The 15271-nt window shown below is 39.6% G+C and overlaps 2 long non-coding RNA genes across 3 annotated transcripts in view; one reads left to right on the forward strand and one right to left on the reverse strand.

The window, feature by feature from the left end:
* Positions 1-12615, forward strand: part of LOC145526852 (uncharacterized) — a 466924-nt gene extending 454309 nt beyond the window's left edge. Inside the window, exon 6 of the long non-coding RNA XR_014069238.1 lies at positions 11098-12615. This is a non-coding gene — a long non-coding RNA (uncharacterized LOC145526852). The remainder of the gene's footprint in view (positions 1-11097) is intronic.
* LOC145526854 (uncharacterized) overlaps positions 1-15271 on the reverse strand; it is a 100736-nt gene that overhangs the window by 66542 nt on the left and 18923 nt on the right. The gene's annotated exons all lie outside the window — the stretch shown is intronic.

Genomic DNA, 15271 nt, shown 5'->3' on the forward strand with positions numbered 1-15271 from the left:
GATCATATATAACTCCATATATATGAATTAATATATGATATTTGTTTTTCTCTTTCTGACTTACTTCACTGTGTTTAACAAGTCTAGGTTCATTCACCTCATTAGAACTGACAGGCATGCATTCCTTTTTATGGCTGAGTAAAAGTCCATTATATATATATGTACCACAGCTTCTTTATCCATTCATCTGTGATAGATATCGAAGTTGCTTCCATGTCCTAGTTATTGTAAATAGTGCTGCAATCAACTTGGGGGTACATATGTTTTTTTCAATTATGATTTCTTCAGGGTATATGCCCAGTGGTGGGATTGATGGGGCATATGATAGTTTTATTTGTAGTTTTTTAAGAAAATTCCCTACTGTTATCCATAGTGGCTATATAACTTTACATTCCCACCAAAAATGCAAGAGAGTTCCCTTTTCTCCATACCCCCTCCAGCATTTATTGTTTGTAGATTTTTTGATGATGGCCATTTTGACCAGTGTGAGGTGATACATTATTGTAGTTTTGATTTGCATTTCTCTAATAATGAGCAGCAAAAACAAGACCAGGAGCTGACTGTGGCTCAGATCATGAAATCCTTATTGCCAAATTCAGACTTAAATTGAGCAAAGTAGGGAAAACCACTAGACCATTTAGGTATGACCTAAATCAAATCCCTTACGATTATACAGTGGAAGTGAGAAACAGATTCAAGGGATTAGATCTGAGTGCCTGAAGAACTATAAACAGAGGTTTGTGACATGGTACAGGAGGCAGGGATCAAGACCATCCCCAAGAAAAAGAAATGCAAAAAGGCAAAATGGTTGTCTGAGGAGGCCTTACAAATAGCTGTGAAAAGAAGAGAAGTGAAAGCCCAAGGAGAAAAGAAAAGATATTCCCATTTGAATCCGAGTTCCAAAGAATAGCAAGGAGAAATAAGAAAGCCTTCCTCAGTGATCAGTGCAAACAAACAGAGGAAAATAACAGAATGGGAGAGACTAGAGATCTCTTCAAGAAAATTAGAGATACCAAGGAAACATTTCATGCAAAGATGGGCTTGATAAAGGACAGAAATGGTATGGACCTAACAGAAGCAGAAGATATTAAGAAGAGGTGGTGAATACACAGAAGAGTTATACAAGAAAGATCATCACAATCCAGATAATCACAATGATGTGATCACTCACCAAGAGTCAGACATCCTGGAATGCAAAGTCAAGTGGGCCTTAGGAAATATCACTATGAACAAAGCTAGTGGAGGTGATAGAATTCCAGTTGAGCTATTTCAAATCCTGAAAGATGATGCTGCGAAAGTGCTGCACCCAATATGCCAGCAAATTTGGAAAACTCAGTAGTGGCCACAGGACTGGAAAAGGTCAGTTTTTATTCTAATCCCAAAGAAAGGCAATGCCAAAGAATGTTCAAACTACTGCACAATTGCACTCATATCACACGCTAGTAAAGTAATGCTCAAAATTCTCCAAGCCAGGCTTCAACAGTACATAAACTGTGAACTTCCAGATGTTCAAGCTGGATTTAGAAAAGGCAGAGGAACCAGAGATCAAGTTGCCAACATCCGTTGGATCATTGGAAAAGCAAGAGAGTTCCAGGAAAACATCTACTTCTGCTTTATTGACTATGACAAAGACTTTGACTGTGTAGATCACAATAAACTGTGGAAAATTCTTAAAGAGATGGGAATACCAGACCACTTGACCTGCCTCTTGAGAAATCTGTATGCAGATCAGGAAGAAACAGAATGACATGGAACAACAAACTGGTTCCAAATAGAGAAAGGAGTATGTCAAGGCTGTATATTGTCACCCTGCTTATTTAACTTATATGCAGAGAACATCATGAGAAACTGTGGGCTGGATGAAGCACAAGCTGGAATCAAGATTGCTGGGAGAAATATCAATAACCTCAGATATGCTCATGACACTACCCTTATGGCAGAAAGCAAAGAAGAACTAAAGAGCCTCTTGATGAAAGTGAAAGAGGAGAGTGAAAAAGTTGGCTTAAAAGTCAACATTCAGAAAACTAAGATCATGGCATCTGGTCCCATCACTTCATGGCAAATAGACGGGAAATCAATGGAACCAGTGACGGATTTATTTCCTTGGGCTCCAAAATCACTGCAGATGGTGACTGCAGCCATGAAATTAAAAGATGCTTGCTCCTTGGAAGAAAAGTTATGACCAACTTAGACAGCATATTGAAAAAGCAGAGACATTACCTTGCCAACAAATGTCCATCAGTAAAAACTATGGTTTTTCCAGTAGTCATGTATGGATGTGAGAGTTGGACTATAAAGAAAGCTGAGCACTGAAGAATTGATGCTTTTAAACTGTGTTGTTGGAGAAGACTCTTGAAAGTCCCTTGGACTGAAGGAGATCCAACCAGTCAATCCTAAAGGAAATCAGTCTGAATATTCATTGGAAGGACTGATGTTGAAGCTGAAACTCCAATACTTTGGCTACCTGATGTGAAGAAATGACTCATTGGAAAAGACTCTGATGCTGGGAAAGATTGAAGGCAGGAGGAGAAGGGGACGACAGAGGATGAGATGGTTGGATGGCATCACCGACTCAATGGACATGAGTTTGAGTAAACTCTGGGAGTTGGTGATGGACAGGGAGGCCTGATGTGCTGAAGTCCATGGGGTCGTAAAGAGTCAGACATGACTGAGTGACTGAACTGAACCGAATAATGAGCGCCTATCCCCACGTATTTTCTTTTTTTTTTTTTTAAATAAATTTATTTATTTTAGTTGGGGGCTAATTACTTTACAATATTGTAGTAGTTTTTGCCATACATTGACATGAATCAGCCATGGGTTTACATGTGTTCCCCTTCCTGGACACCTCTCCCACTTCCCTCCCCATCCCATCCCTCTGGGTCATCCCATTGCCCCAGCTCTGAGCATTTGTCTCATGCATCGAGCATGGAATGGTGTTCTGTTTCACATACGATAATATACATGTTTCAATGCTATTCTCCCGGAACGTCCCACCCTCACCTTCTCCCTCAGAGTCCATAAGACTGTTCTATGCATCTGTGTCTCTTATTCTGTCTCGCATATAGGGTTATTGTTACCATCTATCAAATTCCATATATATGCATTAGTATACTGTATAGGTGTTTTTCTTTCTGGCTTACTTCACTCTGTATAATGGGCTCCAGTTTCATCCATCTCAATAGAACCGATTCAAACGTATTTTTTTTAATGGCTGAGTAATATTCCATTGTGTATATGTACCACAGCTTCCTTATCCATTCGTCTGCTGATGGACATCTGGGTTGCTTCCATGTCCTGGCTATTGTAAACAGTGCTGCGATGAACATTGGGGTACACGCGTCTCTTTCAATTCTGGTTTCCTCGGTGTGTATGCCCAGCAGTGGGATTGCTGGGTCATATGGCAGTTCTATTCCCAGTTTTTAAGGAATCTCCACACTGTTCCCCATAGTGGCTGTACTAGTTTGCATTCCCACCAACAGTGTAAGAGGGTTCCCTTTTCTCCACACCCTCTCCAGCATTTATTGCTTGTAGACTTTTGGACAGCAGCCATTCTGACTGGTGTGAAATGGTACCTCATTGTGGTTTTGATTTGCATTTCTCTAATAATGAGTGATGTTGAGCATCTTTTCATGTGTTTGTTAGCCATCTGTATGTCTTCTTTGGAGAAATGTCTGTTTAGTTCTTTGGCCCATTTTTTGATTGGGTCGTTTATTTTTCTGGAATTCAGCTGCAGGAGTTTCTTGTATATTTTTGAGATTAATTGTTTGTCTGTTGCTTTGTTTGCTATTATTTTCTCCCATTCTGAAGGCTGTCTTTTCACCTTGCTTATAGTTTCCTTTGTTGTGCAAAAGCTTTTAATTTTAATTAGGTCCCACTTGTTTATTTTTGCTTTTATTTCCAATATTCTGGGAGGTGGGTCATGGAGGATCCTGCTGTGATTTATGTCAGAGAGTGTTTTGCCTATGTTTTCCTCTAGGAGTTTTATAGTTTCTGGTCTTACATTTAGATCTTTAATCCATTTTGAGTTTATTTTTGTGTATGGTGTTAGGAAGTGTTCTAGTTTCATTCTTTTGCAATTGGTTGACCGTTTTCCCAGCACCACTTGTTAAAGAGATTGTCTTTTCTCCATTGTATATTCTTGCCTCCTTTGTCGAAGATAAGGTGTCCATAGGTGCATGGGTTTATCTCTGGGCTTTCTATTTTGTTCCGTTGATCTATATTTCTATCTTTGTGCCAGTACCATACTGTCTTGATAAAATACTTAGGAATATATCTACCTAAAGAAACAAAAGACTTATATATAGAAAACTAGAAAACACTGATGAAAGAAATCAAAGAGGACACAAACAGATGGAGAAATATACCGTGTTCATGGATTGGAAGAATTAATATAGTGAAATGAGTATACTACCCAAAGCAATCTATAGATTCAATGCAATCCCTATCAAGCTACCAATGATATTTTTCACAGAACTAGAACAAATCATTTCACAACTTGTATGGAAATATAAGAAACCTCGAATAGCCAAAGCAATCTTGAGAAAGAAGAATGGAACTGGAGGAATCAACCTGCCTGACTTCAGGCTCTACTACAAAGCCCCATGTATTTTCTATTGAAGTGTCACCAAAAGTTACAAGGGAGATACTGTAGATATATTGTAACAGATGTTTGTTTTCATGTTTAAAAATATGACATATTTTGTGTAAAATCAATCCATTATCAGCAAAATAATTGTTAACCCTGTGGACCAGAAATCTTAATCAAAGCAGGTTTCTATAATTTTGACTATAAGTGACTATTGTAAAACCACAAACATTAAGGCATCTCTGAGTCTTACTTTCTTCCCTAAGGTCAGGTATCTTTTATTACCTTTCAAATTGTTGGTCTTGTTTTATTTTCTCTTTGAAAGAGGAAGTGTCGGGAAATGATCAGATGTCTCTTAGTCATGTTTAAACTGATTATATAATTTGTCTCAAGGGTAATCTTTGACAGAATTTTGTTAAAGAGAAAGGAGTCCTGTTCCTTATTAAGAATTAATTGCTTTTAGAGTTTATATCCAAAATATGCATGTGCGTGTATGTGTGCACACGCGGACTCAAGGAGGGGCTGGCGAGGGGGGAGGAGAGAGAGGAATTCACTTCTTCTTGTGCTTTAATTTTGAAGCTGATATTGCTAATATTGCCATTCTTTCTGAGAATGCAAGACAATTAGTACCAATCCTTAAATACTTATGACTGAAAGTCATGTTCAATTAACCAATAGTTCACCCTCACTAATCTCAAACACATCTATAGGGTGGTTAATGAACAGAGTGATCTCACTTCTCAGTTTGCCTAGAAGAACTCCAATTTACACATTAATATTCCTAGAGTAATTATTAATTGTATTTCTTTTATCTCTCAAACTATCCTCAATTGGGCAATAAATTCTTACTAGAATTTGTAATAAGTGGTCACCTTACTAGAGAGGGGCTGCAAAAATTTAAATTCTATTTGATAGCTTTTGTATAGAATAGAAGAAATTGCTGGTGAGTCACAAAATAATCATAGTTACCTGAATCTTAATCTTGACAGATGTTTCCTAAGTAGAAATCTTAGACTGAAACTCCAATCTATACAACAAGGGGGTGCATTTATTTTGGTGAAAGCCTGTCACTTTGAGAAGAAAATCATCTGAGGGTATACTCTGGGGATAATTAATGCTACGCAGATAAATCTGATAACACAGCTTATATACCATGACTCTCCCCAGACAAAATAAAACAAAATCAAAAGTTACACTGTTGAATCGGAAAATCTTCACAATCACATTATGAGGCAGAATGATGAGATGGTGATGGTTGAGGATTCACGGTCTGGGATTTAGTCCTTACATCACTGATGACCGGAAGCAGGAGTGGGTAACACTGGAAAAATCACTCATCCCTTTGGCCTTCAATTTCATCATCTGTACCTGCAGACGTTGGATTCTCTCTGGAGTTTTCAAACTTTTTTGTTTACATGTTTGTGTGTGGTGGAAGGGGGCTGTAGGGAGAGATGTCAGTTAGAAAATCCAGAAGCTTTTTTTTTCCCTCTAATTGTATCTCAGGGGGAAAATATAGGATAAAAAAAAAAAAAGTACATGCAAGTGAACTACTCAGGTTGAAAGGCAAGCAGAGGGCCCTGGAGCTCTGTCAATTGGACTTCCGCTTACCTCCTGTAGTAACTTGTAAAAGCTCTGGGAACACAAATTTTTTAAAAGCGCTAGAAGTGATCATGACTACAGTGCGTTCTTCATCAAAAATTCACAGGGATGGAGATTTCATTCCATGCTGGCACCTTCAAGGTGTTTTCCTGTGTTATTCAGGTATCACTGAGACCTCAGTTGCTACTCATCCTCTCAAAACAGTGGTGAGAAATTAACAACTCTGCAGTGATTAGCAATAATGAGGCATTGCGTGTATCTAGCACTGCAAGCTACTTTTTGTAGTATGCAATCCCTTTGTTGCAGCCCAGAGCTTCCATGGATGGTTGACAGGGAAAATATGATTATTTCTGCTTTACCAACAAGGAAAATGAGTCTCAAAGATAGTAAGGAACATGTGCAGAGACAACTTTTAAGAGATGAATATAGTTCATATTGCTTCTCTATCAAACACATTTCATATTCAAAATGATTCAAAAAACAAATGTGATTATATTATTTATAGACCTTAAAGATGTAGACTTAAATATCTTCTTTTTAGAAACAGGATGAGTTTCCTAAACCACAAAATTTGTGACAAAGAAAAAAATTCATGGGACTTCTAAACTTTTCTATTGCAGAAAATGTAACTTAAGGAAGAAGGTATAATCATAATCGATATTAATTTGGTAGGTAAAGAGGTCATACGGAGAAGCACATTGCCAGGGCAGTCAGTATTAACACAATTTTAACAAAAGATAAAGTAACAAGGAACAGTAGTGGCAGAGGTTTCTCACTGTGATTGTTACACAAAATTCCTGCTTCTATGTAAATAGAATTCAGCAAAGGAAATGCTACCAAACTCCTCTGTTGAGGAGAAAACAGAGGCAGAATTAATGCTGAAGTGGGGGGAAAAATGCATTGAAGACAGAGATATGTTTTGCCACAAAGTAGCCTTATACTTTGGGAAAATTTTCTCTCCATTTATCTAAATCTTAATTCTGTTATCCAAACCCAGAGAATGTTGGACTTAATAACTTTTAATTCCCTTTTAGCACAAATATTTTCTCATTTTAGAGTCCCTTTAAGTTGATATGCCATGCCCTGTGGGGCCACCCAAGACAGACGGGTCATGGTGGAGAGGTCTGACAGAATGTGGTCCACTGGAGAAGGGAATGGTAAACCACTTCAGTATTCTTGCCTTGAGAACCCCATAAACAGTATGAAAAGGCAAAATGATAGGATACTGAAAGAGGAACTCCCCAGGTCGGTAGGTGCCCAATATGCTACTGGAGATCAGTGGAGAAATAACTCCAGGAAGAAAGAAGGGATGGAGCCAAAGCAAAAACAATACCCAGCTGTGGATGTGACTGGTGATAGAAACAAGACTCGATGCTGTGAAGAGCAATATTGCATAGGAACCTGGAATGTTAGGTCCATGAATCAAGGCAAATTGGAAGTGGTCGAACAGGAGATGGGAAGAGTGAACGTTGACATTCTAGGAATCAGCAAACTAAGATGAACTAGTATGCGTGAATTTAACTCAGATGACCATTATATCTACTCCTGTGGGCAGGAATCCCTTAGAAGAAAGGGAGTAGCCATCATGGTCAACAAAAGAGTCCAAAATGCAGTACTTGGATGCAATCTCAAAAACGACAAAATGATCTCTGTTTGTTTCCAAGGCAAACCATTCAATATCACGGTAATCCAAACCTATGTCCCAACCAGTAATGCTGAAGAAGCTGAAGTTGAACAGTTCTATGAAGACCTACAAGACCTTTTAGAACTAACACCCAAAAAAGATGTCCTTTTCATTATAGGGGACTGGAATACAAAAGTAGGAAGTCAAGAAACACCTGGCGTAACAGGCAAATTTGGCCTTGGAATACAGAATGAAGCAGGGCAAAGGCTAAGAGAGTTCTGCCAAGAGAACCCACTGGCCATACCAAACACCTTCTTCCAACAACACAAGAGAAGACTCTACACGTGGACATCATCAGATGGTCAGCACCAAAATCAGATTGATTATATTCTTTGCAGCCAAAGATGGAGAAGCTCTATACAGTCAGGAAAAACAAGACCGGGAGCTGACTGTGGCTCAGATCATGTACTCCTTATTGTAAAATTCAGACTTAAATTGAAGAAAGTAGGGAAAACCACTAGACCATTCAGGTATGACCTAAATCAAATCCCTTATGATTATACAGTGGAAGTGAGAAATAGATTTAAGGGACTAGATCTGATAGACAGAGTGCCTGATGAACTATAGACGGAGGTTCGTGACATCGTACAGGAGACAGGAATCAAGACTATCCCCAGGAAAAAGAAATGCAAAAACGCAAAATGGCTGTCTGAGGAGGCCTTACAAATAGCTGTGAAAAGAAGAGAAGTGAAAAGCAAAGGAGAAAAGGAAAGATATTCCCATTTGAATGCAGAGTTCCAAAGAATAGCAAGGAGAGATAAGAAAGCCTTCCTCAGTGATCAATGCAAAGAAATAGAGGAAAACAACAGAATGGGAAAGACTAGAGATCTCTTCAAGAAAATTAGAGATACCAAGGGAACATTTCATGCAAAGATGGGCTTGATAAAGGACAGAAATGGTATGGACCTAACAGAAGCAGAAGATATTAAAAAGAGGTGGCAAGAATACACAGAAGAACTGTACAAAAAAGATCTTCACGACCCAGATAATCATGTTAGTGTGATCACTCACCTAGAGCCAGACATCCTGGATTGTGAAGTCAAGTGGGCCTTAGAAAGCATCACTATGAACAAAGCTAGCGAAGGTGATGGAATTGCAGTTGAGCTATTTCAAATCCTGAAAGATGATGCTGCAAAAGTGCTGCACTCAATATGCCAGCAAATCTGGAAAACTCAGCAGTGGCCACAGGACTGGAAAAGGTTAGTTTTCACTCCAATCCCAAAGAAAGACAATGCCAAAGAATGCTAAAACTATTGTACAATTGCACTCATCTCACACGCTAATAATGTAATGCTCAAAATTCTCCAAGCTAGGCTTCAGCAATACATGAACCGTGAACTTCCAGAAGTTCAAACTGGTTTTAGGAAAGGCAGAGGAACCAGAGATCAAATTGGCAAAATCAGCTGGATCATCGAAAAAGCAAGAGAGTTCCAGAAAAACATCTATTTCTGCTTTATTGACTATGCCAAAGCCTTTGACTGTGTGGATCACAATAAACTGTGGAAAATTCTGAAAGATATGGGAATACCAGACCACCTGACCTGCCTCTTGAGAAACCTGTATGCAGATCAGGAAGCAATAGTTAGAACTGGACATGAAACAACAGACTGGTTCCAAATAGGGAAAGGAGTACGTCAAGGCTGTGTATTGTCACCTGCTTATTTAACTTATATGCAGAGTACATCATGAGAAATGCTGGGCTGGAAGTAGCACAAGCTGGAATCAAGATTGCTGGGAGAAATATCAATAACCTCAAATATGCAGATGACATCACCCTTATAGAAGAAAGTGAAGAGGAACTAAAGAGCCTCTTGATGAAAGTGAAAGAGGAGAGTGAAAAAGTTGGCTTAGAGCTCAACATTCAGAAAACTAAGACCATGGCATCTGGTCCCTTCACTTCATGGGAAATAGATGGGGAAACAGTGGAAACAGCGTCAGACTTTATTTTTCTGGACTCCAAAATCACTGCAGATGGTGATTGCAGCCATAAAATTAAAAGACACTTACTCCTTGGAAGGAAAGTTATGACCAACCTAGATAGCCTATTAAAAAGCAGAGACATTACTTTGCCAACAAAGATCCGTCTAGTCAAGGCTATCGTTTTTCCAGTGGTCATGTATGGATGTGAGAGTTGGACTGTGAAGAAAGCTGAGCACCGCAGAATTGATGCTTTTGAACTGTGGTGTTGGAGAAGACTCTTGAGAGTCCCTTGGACTGCAAGGAGAGCCAACCAGACCATCCTAAAGGAGATCAGTCCTGGGTGTCCATTGAAAGGACTGATGTTGAAGCTGAAACTCCAATACTTTGGCCACCTCATGTGAAGATTTGACTCATTGGAAAAGACCCCAATGCTAGGACAGATTGGAGGCAGGCGGAGAAGGGGGACAGAGGATGAGATGGCTGGATGGCATACCAACTCGATGGACATGGGTTTGGGTAAACTCCGGGAGTTGGTGATGGACAGGGAGGCCTGGCATGCTACGATTCACGGGGTCTCAAATAGTCGGACACAAATGAGTGACTGAACTAAACTTAAGTTGATAAGAACATTAGGAGATCCTGGAGGAAAAAGCTAAGAAGTTTCACCCACACTATAGTTTCACTTAGATTTCCTGAATTCACTTAGATTAGAGCATTTTGGTTTTACGCTGTTATCCTTTTAATCAACCATTCTCACTTGGGGAATGATTTACCATAACTGACCAGGCTTCCTCGGTGGCACCAAATAACCCGCCTGCCAATGCAGGAGACATAAGAGATCCGGTTGTTCCCTGTGTTGGCAAGGTCCCCTGGAGAAGGGCACGGAAACCCACTCCAGTATTCTTGCCTGGAGAATCCCGTGGACAGAGGAGCCTGGCGGGCTACGGTCCACAGGGTTGCACAGAGTCGGACACAACTGAAGCGACTTAGCACACAGCCGCATAGATTCACCTATTTGGGGGAAAAAAAATGAATCCATTTCCTTATCTCCATGGCAAGATTGAGATGCATGCTTTATCTGTCAGGAAGTTCTCCCCATCCCTCATTACACTTTTGCTTGTCAGGATTCTGGCCTTTTGTCAGGCAAATGACAGAAAGCCTAAGGCAAACCAAAGTAATAAATAAAGGGAACCTACTGGCTTATACAAACAAAAATGCCAAAGGTAGATAAGACTTGAGGTGGAAACTCAAAAGGTGTCCTAAGGATATAGTCTCCACTTTTGACTCTGCTTGTATTTATTTTCAGGTTCTAGGAGGTGTTAACATGGCTGCCAAAATCTTCAGACGTGAGTCATGCCATATCCAGATTCCCCAGAATCTTTCCAGTACCTCCAATACAGTTCCCCGAATTCACTTAGATTAGAGCATTTTGGCTTTACACTGTCATCCTTTTAATCAACCATTCTCACTTGGCAAATGAAGTACTGTAACTGACCAGGCTGGCTAAAGAAGCAAATATTAATTCCCATTGAGTTGACTGTTACTTATCTAGAATGTGTCAGTTTCTCAAACTAACTTAAAATGGCCATAGCCCCCTCTTCATAAATAAAGCACTTTTATGCTTTATTTTTTCCCATAGCACCTACCACTACTTTATTTATTTTTACGTATTTATTTGCTTACTCTCCATTCCGACTCAACTAGAATGTAAGCCGCATGAGAGCAGGGATTTTTATCCCCTGACCTAGACAAGAGCGTGACATTTAAAATGGGCTTATTAATGAATATCCCCGTGAGAAACATGTTTTTATTTACCTCATATGGATAAGGAAAGGAAAATAAGCACAGATATGTAAAAGTGTCCAAAATCATATCTCTATTAAGTAGCTGAGCTGGAATTCACACCACAAAGTCTGTCTCAAGAGATCACACACTTAGTCATTATACCAGTTGGCAGAAAAATTCGTTTTTACGTTATAGCCACCATTTGTTAGCATTCTGAAATTATCAGTGACTTATGGACACTTAACCTCAGATTTCCATACTAAAATGAGGTCCTAATACAGAATGTACATTGTTTTGATAAAAGAACAATCCAACTTCCCTGGAAATTAGTTCCAATACTAACTCCATTTGCACATCCAAGTTCAAAGTGAATATTTAAGCCAAATCAATATCATTAACTTTCACTTGATTGAGCTCAGACATCCCTAGGTAACTTTCTCAAACTTCTCCCATTCATAGATGACACAGCTGGGTAGAAATTAGTCTCTAAAAATACTTTCACACAACCGGCTTGTTTTCTAGTCACTGTCTGCTTATGTGATGCTCATTCCATCTGTCAATAGATGTGAGTCACACATTCGACCTTTCAGCTTCACTTGCGCACATAAATTTCTTCCAATTTCCTGTGAAACAAACACTTTTAACTCTTTAGGGTTTTGTAATTTGTACACAGGTCATTCAGGGATGATTCAAAGAACAAAACACGTCCTCGACTTTGTGACAAATTGGCCTTGAACTCTTTACTGCAGGAATACGTTTTTTCTTTTACTATTTGACTAACAAATGTAGGTCTCTGTATGGATACAGATATGTGTATACAATTGTATTTGTATATATTTCCATTTACTTGTAACAAAACCTTCCGGCAGCTTTCCATAATGTGGGATAACCAAACACAGAACAGTGTTAAAGAAGGCATGTGTTCCCACTCACAAATTCCTGCTTACCATCCCTCGGTCTATGTAGTCTTTTCTCTCACAGTTTGTGTCAAAGAGAACTTGAGCTTTCAAGTGAGAAAATAAAATGTATCCCTCTCAAATGTTTACCTGTGATCATGAATATTTTATCAAATTTGTCTAATCTTCCTTTTATTCTGACTAGATAAAATAGCCTAAGTTAGAAAGACATGCTGACAGAAACACATCTCAATTTTGAGAAATTTTGTTTGACTGAATTTAAATGAAAAATAGTTGCATGATATAACAAAATCCACAAGACTCTCCCCAAAGTCTTTTGTGATAAATAGCACACAATATCTGAATAGCAAAATGATGGAATTGACAAAGGTAGCAAAAAAAAAAATATGTTCTTATCTCAAAAGCTATTCTTACCCTGGACAAAAGAGGAATAACAAAACCTTTTTTCTTCTATTTCCTCATTAGTTACCAATCCCAGAGTGGCTGGAGCCTTGAGGTGGGGATGCGAGGGGTGGGCGGAGGAAGCTGAGGAAGGAGCTGTACCTCTAAAGGTCCAAGAAAATAGAAAAGAGATACTCTTTCTACTTTTGTGCCAAAATGTTAGAGACTATCCCTCCATGCCCATGTCTATTTTACTTTTTGTCTTCCCTGTTTCTTGGCAGATATATTGTCCTCAATAAAACTTCCAGATTGCACTTCCTATATCGTGAATATAGGTTTAGGACCATAGTTACTCAGAAGCTCTGTGATTTTTAGTAATGTAATCAGAACACCTCATCTGAGAACCAGGGAGCTGATGGGACTTCCCTTGGCCATGCACTCTGGATGTAGAAACCAGAAATCCCGATTTACTTACTGGTGCTCGTTGGGTCCTACCACATGATCCCTCCCAAATGTCTGTGCCAGTGGAAGTGGGTGCTCTGACTAATCCTAGCAAAGAGGGTTAAACCACAGTATATCCTTAATACATAATTCACAAATCCTGGTGTGGCCACTCCTGAAAATGTTTGTGTTGCTTTTGTAGTTAAGTCTGAAAGGTAGAAGAGGGTGAAGTGGGCAGAAACCTAGGAGCAACTGGGTGCAATGACTGCTCGGGGGCTTCCGCAAGCATAGGGCAGTAAGTGGGAAATGAAGATTTTAGTGTGGACAAATAGATGGCACCCACGGAGGACTGAAGACACATCCCACCCCACCTTTGCTGGCCCAGAAGTAAAGAGACAGAAGCCCATATGCTATAGTGGAAATTAACTCTGTCTTTGAAACAAGGCAGATCTGGAATCCAGTCTAACCCCAGTGACTAAATGGTTTTGCACCCTCGGCTCAATTTCCTCAACTATGAAATGGAAAGAACAGGGGACAAGTTGGTCATAATAACTATCTTGAATTATTATGAGGATTAAATGACATGGGACCCCTTCTGTCTTATTCACCATTGTATCCACAGTTTCTTGGTGTTGTCAAGGAATTGCCCCCCCCACCACCACCAATTGCTTGGGTTTGGCACATAGTAGGAGCTCTCTATAGATTAGTTGCTTCTCTCTTCTCTCTCTAAACTTCTTTTTTGCCCAAAAGTAATGAGTCTTCTTCCAGTTTTATTCATATTCATCATCTTGGGAATATGTGAGTAGTGAAAAGACTAGTCAATTTACTATCCTGGTCTATCTAAGGAACAGAAGAGTCTAAATGAAGGGCAATTCTGGAGCACAAATGAGAATGGAGATGTCCAGGAGGTGAGAAGAAACACACAATGTGCGATAAGGCAAATAGTCACAGGGTCTGTTGTTACAAAGGCACCCTCAAAAAGCAATAACCATAATATACCCCAGAGAGCTTTGACGATGCCAAGCTCAAGAAAGCATGTATTTCATTTAAAAGACTAATAAAATTGATAACCAAGAGAACAACACTAAAGTCACAAACTGAAAAGAAAATATTCTACATAGAAAATGCATGCAAGTAGAAGCAGAAGAAGGGCCAAAATCATGTGAAATCTGATTTCAGAGCCGTCTATTTAAGAGGGATAACCATGAGGATGATCAGCCTCTTTCCCCGGGTCCCAAAAAATAATCCAAGGATATTTAACCAGAATATGAAGAAAACAAAATGTTGGTTGAAAATAAAACTTCTTGGCAGGAAAGTCTATCAAAATCATGACTCTTTCCAAGAAGGTGATTCAGCTGCCCTCCCAGGAGGCATATGAACCCAGGTTGAAGAAAGGAACAGAAAGTACATCCTGGTGAATAGTCTGCTCCTCCAATTCCCCGGGCATGTGCGGGCTGTACCAATGAAGTCTTTCCATCTTGATTTTCTGTGACTTCAGCACAAATTGCTTCGGGGGGTTCCTGACCCCTGCTGGAGCTTGTGAAGTTGCCAAAAGGTGACTAAATCAGTGCAAAGGGAACAGTAAGGAGGCTCCTGAATTAGATTACTGTGTAAATATTAGAGATGCTTCAGCTGGCCGGCTTCCGATTCAAAAAGCAAATTTGTTCTGCAGGTATCTGTGTTCATGGCTCTCAGCCTACTGTCCAGTCATTGGTGTTTTGAACAAATAACTTTCCAAACTTTATTTTGTGACACCTAACCGGCTCTGTAGCGCAATGGATAGCGCATTGGACTTCTATTTTGTGACACCTGAGTCACATTGCAAGGTGATTCTCCATCAGAAGTGAGTCAAAGGGAGGTGGCAAACAACAGAAGCGATTTTGCAGCCACTTTCCTTTGACTCCGTGGGATCACAAAGAGTCGGACATAATACGACATGAGACGGGCTTCAGGTCA

This window comes from Giraffa tippelskirchi, chromosome 11 (genome assembly GCF_054371585.1).
Source record: "Giraffa tippelskirchi isolate mGirTip1 chromosome 11, T2T-mGirTip1v1.2.pri, whole genome shotgun sequence".
Classification (NCBI taxonomy): Eukaryota; Metazoa; Chordata; class Mammalia; order Artiodactyla; family Giraffidae; genus Giraffa; species Giraffa tippelskirchi.